Source organism: Rhinolophus sinicus, linkage group LG01, assembly GCF_036562045.2.
Source record: "Rhinolophus sinicus isolate RSC01 linkage group LG01, ASM3656204v1, whole genome shotgun sequence".
Taxonomy (NCBI): domain Eukaryota; kingdom Metazoa; phylum Chordata; class Mammalia; order Chiroptera; family Rhinolophidae; genus Rhinolophus; species Rhinolophus sinicus.
In genome coordinates, this window is record NC_133751.1 from 18139216 (window position 1) to 18150211 (window position 10996).

The following is a 10996-nucleotide window of genomic DNA, read 5'->3' on the forward strand; positions in this document are numbered from 1 at the left end:
TTTCTTATGGCAGAATAGTATTCCATTGTGTATATATACCACAACTTCTTTATCTATTCATCTATCAAAGGACACTTTGGTTGTTTCCATGTCTTGGCCACCATAAATAAAGCTGCAATGAACATCAGAGCATATATATCTTTACGGATAAATGTTTTTAGATTCTTTGGGTAGATACACAAGAGAGGGATTGCTGGGTCACGTGGTAATTATTTTTAATTTTTTGACAAATCTGCATACTGCCTCCCATAGTGGCTGCATCAAACGTCATTGTCATCAACAGTGTCTGAGAGAATTGGAAAGCCACGTGCAAAAGAATGAAACTAGACTATTATAAGTCACTGTGTACCAAAATTAACTCAAAATGGATCTAAGACCTAAACATAAGGCCTAAAACAATAAACTGCATAGAAGAGAACATAGGAACTAAACTTATGGACATTGGGTTCAAAGAGGATTTTATGAATTTGACTTCAAAGGCAAGGGAAGTAAAAGCTGAAATAAGTGAATGGGACTGTATCAAACTAAAAAGCTTCTGCACAGGCAAAGAAACCATTGACAAAATAAAGAGGCAATCAACCAAATGGGAGAAGATTTTTGCAAACAATGCCTCTGATAAGGGACTAATATCCAAAATATATAAGGAACTCATACAATGCAACAATAAAACAATCCATTTAAAAAATGGGCAGAGGACCTGAATAGACATTTCTCCAAAGAGGATATACAAGTCGCCTACAGACATATGAAAAATTGTGCAACATCACTAATCATCAGAGAAATGATAATCTTAACTAAACTGTTAAAATGATACAGTTTTTCCCTGATGCCAGTAGTTAAAATGCAATGAGACATGTAGTTGCTACTGTTAGCCTCGCCTTCCCATTTGCAAGGAAACACTGACATTAACTCAGTTTTTCTACTTAGTTCATAAGTTGTAGAGATCTAGAATTTTTATTCAAATTATTTGATATTTTTTGAAAAGTACTTTGAGTTATCTTTATATATGAATATGAAGATAATCCTAAAGTAGTAAAAACAGACAACTTCCTTTTAAAACCTTAATCCTACTGCTTGGTCCATGTAATAAAAGTAAATGTTAAAAGTTACTGTTCACAAACAACCTTTGAATGTTTTGTTATATTCCTGTCTTTTAACTTCCAAAATAAACCTTAAAGCCAAAATTATAAGTATCTTTAATTTCCTTGCTAGAAGCCTTTTTTTTTTCCCTCAAAAATTTATTTTATGTTTATTTTAGCGTTCAGGTCTCCAACTGTAAATCTAATCACTCATTTTCACATGCCTTTATGGAAATCATCTTTATGATGATTTCACCAATAGTGGTGTTTGAATAAATTGGCCCAGAGTCCTCAGGTGTCTCCTATAGGTAATAAGCTGCTCATGAGCAGCCTCCTTATCCAGTCCTTTATCCACTGGCAGACAGATAATAATTACAGCAGTTGTCTCACGTCTATACAGTCCTGCAGAAAAAAGCCCATTATGTGAGGATTTGAGTAGCATGGTCAAATCATATAGAGAATGAGGCATGATAGGACCTGTAATTTCCAAACTAAATTGATTATCCAGGAAAAGCTTGTGTTTTAACATTTACACTTCATGCCTGATGCATCTGCATTATGGCACCTTATAAAACTAGCTCTAAGGGACATGGTGTTGGTGGAAGTCCTGCCTGTGTATCCAGGTATCAACTGAATTTTTACAATCAATTTTTTAAACAATAGCAATGTAAAGGTGTTGATTCCTTTCACTAATACAACAGACTTAGGTCTGTGATCCACTTGTATTTCATGTTTCTCGTTACATAGATTGATAGAGAGTGTGTCTGTTTCTTTTGTTTGTTTGTTTGTTTGTTTTGTTTTGTTTTTTAAATTTTGCACACCCATTTATTTATTTCATCCAGAAAAAAACTGTCTTCTTTTTCCTCATCACTGATTACCCGCTCTTCCTCCTGCCCCAAGGTTGTTCCAGATGCTTTCTTTTCATGGCCATTTTCTTTTATTAAAGGCAGAGAAAATTTAACACCTTCTTTTTTTTATAGGTTCTCAGACCTCTAGTTGCAAAAGATATGAGAGCTGGGATTATATCCTTTCCTGTTAATCCCGCTGCACTAAACAGAATACTAAAGTGATAAATTCAAATGTAGAGATATGGGAAAATTGTGTCTTCGGCAGATTATATATAGAAGTAAAGCTCCCAGACCAGTCAGTCATTAAAATGTGTTATAGGATTTCATCATTTCAACAAAGAATTGACCTTCTAGCATTTTTTCTGTAAATTGAAATAAGTGGGAACAATAGTAGCCAAGGTCAGGTATGATGGAGCAAATAGGTAAGGCTCTACTGGAAAGTACAGTGGAAAGTTTACACATTGAGGCAATGTAACTTCTGTTGCCCTCTAATGTTGGAGAGACATTGAGCCTCTTCCTGTGCTTTCAAATGATCTTCTGGGTAAAGGGTAGAGTAGGGTGAAAAGGAGTGGGATTTTAATATTTTAGTCTACAGGTTACTCAATGCTTTCTGTGGATGGAATATCATGTTTGGACATTTCTTGCAGGATCTGCCCTAATTCAGTAATGGTTTCCCTTTTGAAATCTATGTATAAATATTGGTAAAAGCAAGGGCTCAATTCTGCTTTTTCCTTTTCTTTGCTATCTATTTTCTTTCTATAAATACTTTCCTATGGCTCATATTATATCCCAAAGACTCTCAAATTTGCATCTTTGATCTCATGAGACTTGTATATCCAATTGACTACTTGATATACTTAAATGAGAAAGTTTAATATTTCCCAGATCAGCTCCTTTTCCAGTTACCCATTTTGGTTAATTGTATCCATATTCAGCCAATTGTCAGAGCTAAAATTTAAGCCATTATGATATATTATTCCTTTTCCTTCACTGGCCCATATAGCTTTTAATTTCCGTTTATTCTAATCAGAAAATATGTCCTGATTGTGTATATTTATGTCTCATACTACTCTAGTACTTATGGCCAAGACTTTAACTCACTAATAGATTATTGTAATAGCCACCTAATATAGCTCTCTCCTTTTAGTCCTTATGTTTTTGCAGTCAATGATCCACCCCATGGAAAAAGAAATATTTGAAAAATATACATAAGATCAATGCAACATAGAAAAACAAACGAAAAATCTTTTGGTATAGAAAAAAACAAATTGTCCTCACATAATGATGGCAAGCTGATAAAGATGTTGACAAACTAACTACCATGAAACTTGGCAGTAGGAAAGTTATTAGTGGTCTTGATAAAAGCAATTTGAGTAAAATATAGTCATGTGTCACTTAACAACAGGGGTATGTTCTGATAAAGCATCATTAGGTGATTTCTTTGTTGTACAAGAATCATAAATTGTACATACACAAACCTAGATGGTATAGTCTATTGCACATCAGGCTATGTGGTACAGCATATTGCCCCTAGGCTGCAAGCCTATACAGCATGTTACTGTAGTGAATACTGTAGGCAACTATAACATAATGGTCAGTGTCTGTGTATCTAAACGTAGAAATGATACAGTAAAAACCATATAAAAGATAAACAATGGTATATCTCTATACGGAATTTACCATGAATGGATTTGCATGGCAGTACTAGAAGTTGCTTTGGCTGAGTCAGTGACTAAATGGTGAGTGAATTGAAGTCCTGAGACATTAAAACTGAATTGAAACCAACGTGAAATACTACTATATGAATATCAGACTGATTAAAATACAAAAGACAGAAAATTCCAAGTTTTGTTGATGGTGTGGAAAAATTTGTTGTAGATGTGGAGTAATCGAACTCATATAATATTGGTGGGATTAATATTATTGCAGTTGTGTCAGAAAACACTTTAGCATTCAATATTGTCATCACTTATGACACAGAATTTCTCATAAGGGATTATCCCACAGATATGAGTGCAATACACATGTCCATCAAAAGACAAAAAGACACGTACACTTTGAAGCTTTATTTACAGTACCACAAAACTAGACCTGATCCCAATGACTTTTATCAGCTGAATAGATAAATAAGTGCTGGGGTATTTGCATAATTCAATACAAGATAGCGATAAGTAGTAAAAATAGCTACTTGTAAAACATTGATGGATCTTACAGATACAATGTGGAATGAAAAACACTAAGAAATTCTAGATCAGACAAAACTAACCTATAGTGACAGAAATAAAAATAGTAATTATCTTCACTAGTGTGATTTATCGTGCCATAGAAGGAGAATGACACAGAACTCTGAAATGCGGAAAAAATTCTATCTTTTGATGGGAAGAGTGTTACACAGGTATAGATCAAACATCAAACCATACCATTAGGATTTGTATACTCTGTATACATGCCACATATCAACTGACGAAAAAAACAACACACAGACACAAAACCTTGCAAATCTTATAATTCCCTTGGTTAGGTCAGACTACAATCATTATTTGAATTAAGTGTCGCTAGATTGGTTTATTTGTCTTTTCATAAAATGCAAATAGTCACTAAACCCTGAGCCCCCAGAGAATAGGAAATTCGCTTTGTTCCTTAATGGATTCCAATTATTAGCAGTAATATTTAGCAAGTATTGTGAAATGGTGTGTGTTTTCATGACTTTGTCTTTTGGGCAAATCAGTCTTTCTGTTAGCCCCCTGTGTCACTCTATATAGTGTAAACCTGAATAACCATGAAGATATTGGGGGGAAAAAAAGAAAAAAAACTCAAAAGTTCACATCTATCCATTTAAGTCTGTGAATTTGGAGACACACAGAGAAATCTTGTAGCTACGAAAATTCTGGTTAAGTAATTCGTATTATCTACCCATTTGGTAAACTGCCTTCCAATATCAAAATTAGTATCTTCTCACAATTTTGGATAAATTGACTACTATAATAAAACTGAATATGTTTCCATGATATTTGAAAACCTAGTGTCATACACTTTGTTCTTATAAAGTATATAATTTGCATAAAAATTAAGGCTGGCATTATTCAAGGTTTGGGGTATATAAAAGATGGAGAATAAAGGCAAGATGGAATATCCCAAATAAATCTCCCTAATCCAAAAGTGCCCCATAAAACAGGAGTTTCACAATGCACAGATCTATGAGAATGGCTACAGACAAGTCCAAGGCTCTATCTTTTATACATCCCTTTAGTCCTCCCTGAACCATAGGGAAATTCCCCTGTAATGTGAACCCCAAATTGTCCAGCACTGTAACAGTTCCATATTTACTTCTCCCAGTAGTGATCTCGAGAGAGAATATAATCAAAATTAACAGTCTATATGAGGGTGGGGCCAAATTACACCTGTCTAATAAGTGGGAAAAATAGTAATCTTCCCTCTGAGCAGTATGGGTGCTACCTTTCTTAGCCAAATCATATGGATTTAATTTTCTGCAATAATGTTATCTAGCAAATTGGGCAAATCTCATGTTATTTCCAGTAGTTCATTTTCAACTCAGAAACTTTTGCACTTATGGCTAGATGTGTCTCTGAGCTGCTCTAATACAAGGCTATTTTACATCTCGCTTGAATGTGTTGCTCTCATCTTTTGACAGTAAATATACATAGCCTTTCAAACTCACATTAAAAATTAATGTAATTTTAGCCATAAAGGGAATTGAGTCTGAAACTTTAAATCTTTTTGTTTCTTACCTTCCTCTGGGTTTCCTTACCTGCAGTGTCCAGTTGACAAATTTCATGTAGAACAAAAGGTATATCATGTATTTCTGTATTCTGAAGTGGGATTCAACTTAAAGGTCACCTAATGCTTCCAAGGGTGTCAATTTGGCAAATGATTGAGAATGTGGGAATCACAAATTATGCTAGAATTTGAACTGTCCTGTCGCCTAGATTTCTTCACATAATCGTTTCCCTTTCACTACAGGTCACCCAAACCCCTTACCTAGCCCTTGTATTAATCATGTTGCCAAATCTAGAGTTAAGGTAGCTCGTATTTCTATGATTCTCATTCTTATTCATTCTGGAACAGGGATATATTTAGCTATCTCAGTTCTAAACTTTATGCCTTTTCCCTCAGTGCCACTTTGTATGCCTTAAGAAGAATGTGACTGTGGGTTGTTCACACTTCTTTAGAGAGTCTGAGGAGCAGGAAGAATTTTCTCTCTCAGACATGCTCAATTAGTCTCATAAGGGTAACAATCTCTCCTGTGTAACATTTTCACAATACTTTCTGAGTGTGCCATTCTGACTCCTCTGTCCTGCCTCACTCACATAATTAAAAATGTTTTTCCTTTGTTTCCTACTTCTACAATGGTTTGTTCTAGTAGAATTTCTCTTGTATTTTGTTTTTAATATTTGCTTTAATATTACGGTCTTATTTAGACTTTGATGTTTTCTTTATTTTTAATAGTTGGGCTATTTAACTTAAGTATAACTTAGTGTGGGCTTTAAACACTCAAAACAATAAGAAAGTAATTCCATGTTTAGTAAATGTTCCTTATTGTATTTATTATTTCCTATTTTCCATTGTTTTTGGTGTCTAAGAAAGGGAGGGAGGGGGTGAGATAGAGAGAATGAAAGAGAGAGAGAAGGAAGAAAGGAGAGAAGGGAAGAGGAAGAAGGAAAGGAGGGAAGAAAGGAATGAGGAAATGAAGGGAGAGAGGGAGCAAGGGAGGAAGGAAAGGAAGCAACTGAAGCAGGAAGATGTCTCTGCTACAGTCCATATCAATTGTCAGGGACATTGATGGTTGTGACATACATGAGATCATGGGCTCTGACAGTATTTGTTTTAAAAGGAATTTGGGTAGTAATACCGTGTTTCCCCAAAAATAAGACTGGGTCTTATATTAATTTTTGCTCCAAAAAACGCATTAGGGCTTATGTTCAGGGTATGTCATCCTGAAAAATCATGCTAGGGCTTATTTTCCGGTTAAGTTTTATTTTCGGGGAAACACGGTCGGTGTTCAGAGTGGTCGGCATCATGTAGTTTCAGTGTACAATTTTTAAATAACTTGAATAGATACAATTTTAATTATGCCATTTCTACCTTTGCTATAATACAATTTAATATTTGTCTGACCCTTGTAAGGATTTCAACAATAAAAATAAACACTAATAGTAAAAACTAACTATAAAATGTTTTTCTTTCCTTAATGTCAATATTGGTTTATTTTATTAAAAGAAATCAATCACTGAGACTTTGGAAAGAATAAAACAAAAGTCAGTAAATCAGTGTCTGCATATAGAAATGACTTCAGTTGGAAGATATGTAGCCTATTTACAGCCCACGCTGAGCAATTGCCCCATTAATTTGATGAATATAGACAGTAATTTGTGATGATTTAAGCCTCAAAGTTCTATTTTTCTCTCAGATACATAGGGTTTATTTTACTTCAATTATTTGAGTCATTGCCTTAATTCCCAATTTAACATTAGTTGTAAAAAGGCCTTCCTATTTCTAAAATGTGAGCTTTTTAATGAAGTTCTTTCTACTGCTGACTTTAACCTTTAAGCTCACCGTGTTATGACACTGTATGTAAATAGTCACCTTAATAATGACATCTGGCAGTACACCAAAAAGAAGAGTAGTGAACGAAATTTTGTTCCTTCAATTTTAAATGTATATTGTGCTGTAACAGCATTTCTTCTGAAACTGAAAAAAATGTTCTTAGATGTTTTTTATTTTCATTGTTCTCTCTCTCGCGCGCTCTCTCGCTCTCTCGCTCTCTCTCTGTCTCTCCCGCCCTCCCTGCCTTCCTGACTCCCTTCATCCCTTCCTCTCTCCTGTAATATTTCACAATGCAGTTTAAACAAGACTCATTTATATGGAACATTTTTGACTTCTATTTGCTCTTAATATCATTTTCTGAGCACTGTTTTGATAATTTTATATACTTCATAAACTGGTATTAATTTAACATTTACATTTATGTATTAAATATATTTACAATGTGACGATGAATGTTTTTTAACAAACTAAAACACCTGTATGTTTGCATTGTCAAAACAGAAAAAATATAAAATGAAGTTTAGTAATTTGATGAAATATGAGGTTTGGTTCAAATTAATATTCTTCAAAACATAACATCTGGCTTTATATTAAACTGTTTTAGAATGGCATACTTATGTGCCATTATTATTTAATCCTGTTCAGTTTAAAATTTTCACCTTTTTACCTTTCTAATTGATAGATTGTTATACACTGAGGACAAGAGTAATTCATTTTTACATTTAGTTCTAATTACCAATGAGAAATTGATCAAAATTATTATGATGCCAAACTTATTAAGTTAAACTTTGGTTCTGATTTATCTAAATTTGGATTCTCTACCTTTATTGTATGAAAGCACAGCAGGGATATTTTCTTAAAGTCATTAAGCAAGATTTTGCAATATCTTGGGTGATATTTATGCATTAAGTCCAGTCGATCACTTTGGTCTCCTTTTTATGAGAGGCTCAGGAATCTTCTGGAAGGAAATTTACTCTAGGAAAGTAGAAACACAGAAAACTGCATTTGATAGAGTTACACAGATTGTGCATCTTTGAATCCTTGAATTTTTCTCCAGTCTATTCCATTATTATTCCATGGTGAAACCCAAGGTTTTGCCATTACCGGTAACAACACCTTCATTGTTAATAACACCTTCATTGTCCCACACTCCAGGCTTCACTCAGGACTTTCCAGTACATCTCCTCTAGACCTGTAGCATTTCCGTTTCAGAGGTATTTACATATATTTTGAGCCATATTTAAACATGCAAAGCTACCACAATCCGTAAGGGTCCTCCTCCCCTCTTAACTGAATGATGAACCATCTCCTGTCCTGTGTAAGGCCAGGTGTTCTTGTGCGTTGGATCCAGTGCATGTTTCTTCACTTGATCACTTTACATATCAAGTTGTTCCTGTTTACTTCTTCATGATTGACTGTTACAGCTTATTGAATCAGCCATGTCATTTAATAAGCAAAACATGAAAAGAAAAAAAAACACAAACACAAAAAGAAGAAAATTCCTCTATATCTCCTCTAATTCCTCTATTCAGTTTTATAGTTAAGATATATCTATTCTCTTTTGAATGCACTCTAAACAGGCCTTTGTCCCCATCATTCCTCTAAAAGCAGTAATTAACCTCTAAATGTTGAGTCCAGTTGTCCTTTTTCAGAAGTCATCTTACCCTATGAGCAACATTTGGCACAATTGATTCTCCCAGTTAAGGGAACACGATCATTTATAACAAAAATCCCTGTTCAAAGCCCCCTTATGGCACTGATTTTGACCAATTACCTGTTCATTGTGGCACAACATACCTTTTCTAAATTCCCTTCCCAAGCCTTCTTATGGCATGAAATAGCCCTGTTAGTTGTGTTCTATGACACAAGACACTGCCCACAGCGCTTCTGTATCAGAAAAACCCTTCCCCACAGAGTAAACAACAACTACATCTAACCACAATGAAGTGTAATCTTGTAGAGATCCTTCATGAATTCCATGTAACAGTGTGTCAGAGACTGCTGAGTATCTATTGTTCACTTGCTATTCATAATCAGATAGGATAAAAATTTTTCTCAGCTTTCCTTTGCAATTAGTTTAGTGCCAGATGACTGCATGCTGGTCAGTATTATATGGGAAGAAATATATCAAACTCTATAGGCCTAAGTATAATGACTCCCCATGCTATTCTATGTTCTCTGTTTTCTATTACCTTTTATGATGGTTGTATACCCCATGTGTTTAAGATGATAACTAGAGTTTCCAGGTGGGAATTCCTGCCCATTCTCAGGAATTCTTTTCATTTTCCATTCCCAAATACTGAGAAAACTTGGTCAGAAAATTGGGAAAATCACTTCCTTGAACCCAGATGGTTGGTAGTATCAGCCGTCACTTTGGGGATACGATTCATCGTGGAGAACAGAAAACAGTTTATATCTTGGGATTCGGAAAAGGGAAAGGGAAAAAAATTCCTGAGAACAGGCAGGCATTCCCACCTGAAAACCCTAAGATAATATTACAAAATGACAGGAAAGAAGAATGCAATGCCATCTTTTGGAATGTCATGCAACATGCACTGAACTCTTTGATTTAAGAAATAAATATTGTTGTGTTAAGACAGAGATCTGCGCATTAAAAAATATAACTACACATAAAATCTCCCATACCTTCCTCTAGGTGTTAACATTCACATATCTAACTGCCATTTGAAATTCTGCTCTTGGAATTCTAATTAGCATCTGTAAATTGAAATAACCAAAACCTAATTCCTGATTTTCACTTTAGAAAAACAAAAACAAACACACACACACACACACACACACACACACACAAATCAGATCATTCCCACAATCTTTCCTCCTTTTATGTATAGTTTAGACCAAAAACCTTGAATCAGATTTGACTTTTCCTGTGTTCTCTTCCTATATGCACTGTAATCAAATATTTTGGCTAAATTTTATTTATAATCTGTATCCAAACACTTTAGTTTTCCACTCTTATCACTTTAGCCATAACCTCTTACTTAGAACACTGTAATGGCCTTCTGACTATTTGTTTTGAATGTATCATCTACCTTATGAAATCTCTACAGTGAATTTCTATCTCTTTCAAACCAGCATCTATACAACAGCCTAAAAATTTATGCTGGATTTAGCCCTGATCTCATTAGGAAACATTTGTAAGAGTCATGGGAAAAGATTTTGACCTTAGAATCAAATACAGTATCTGTGCATCAGATGATAGAAGTTGGCTTACGAGGGATGACTAGAAGCAGACAACATGGATTCTTTCCCTTTGAAAGATTGTATATAAATGTGAGTTTCCTGTTGCTTTGAAATAGACAGTTTCTACACACACATAATAAGTAACATTGAAGATGTTAGTGCAAGCCCCCAAATAACCCTATTTTTAACATGTTTGTGGCAGTCAGTGTATTGTCTATAATAACCGAAACCAAGGTTATTTAGGGCAGAGTTTACAAAATATCTATTGTCATGAAGCAAGACTATTTTGGAGGTATATAA

The 10996-nt window shown here is 34.5% G+C and overlaps 1 pseudogene; it reads right to left on the minus strand.

The window, feature by feature from the left end:
• Positions 1–1320: 1320 nt before the first annotated feature.
• Positions 1321–2565, minus strand: LOC109459310 (protein downstream neighbor of Son; annotated as a pseudogene).
• Between the last annotated feature and the right edge of the window lie 8431 nt (positions 2566–10996).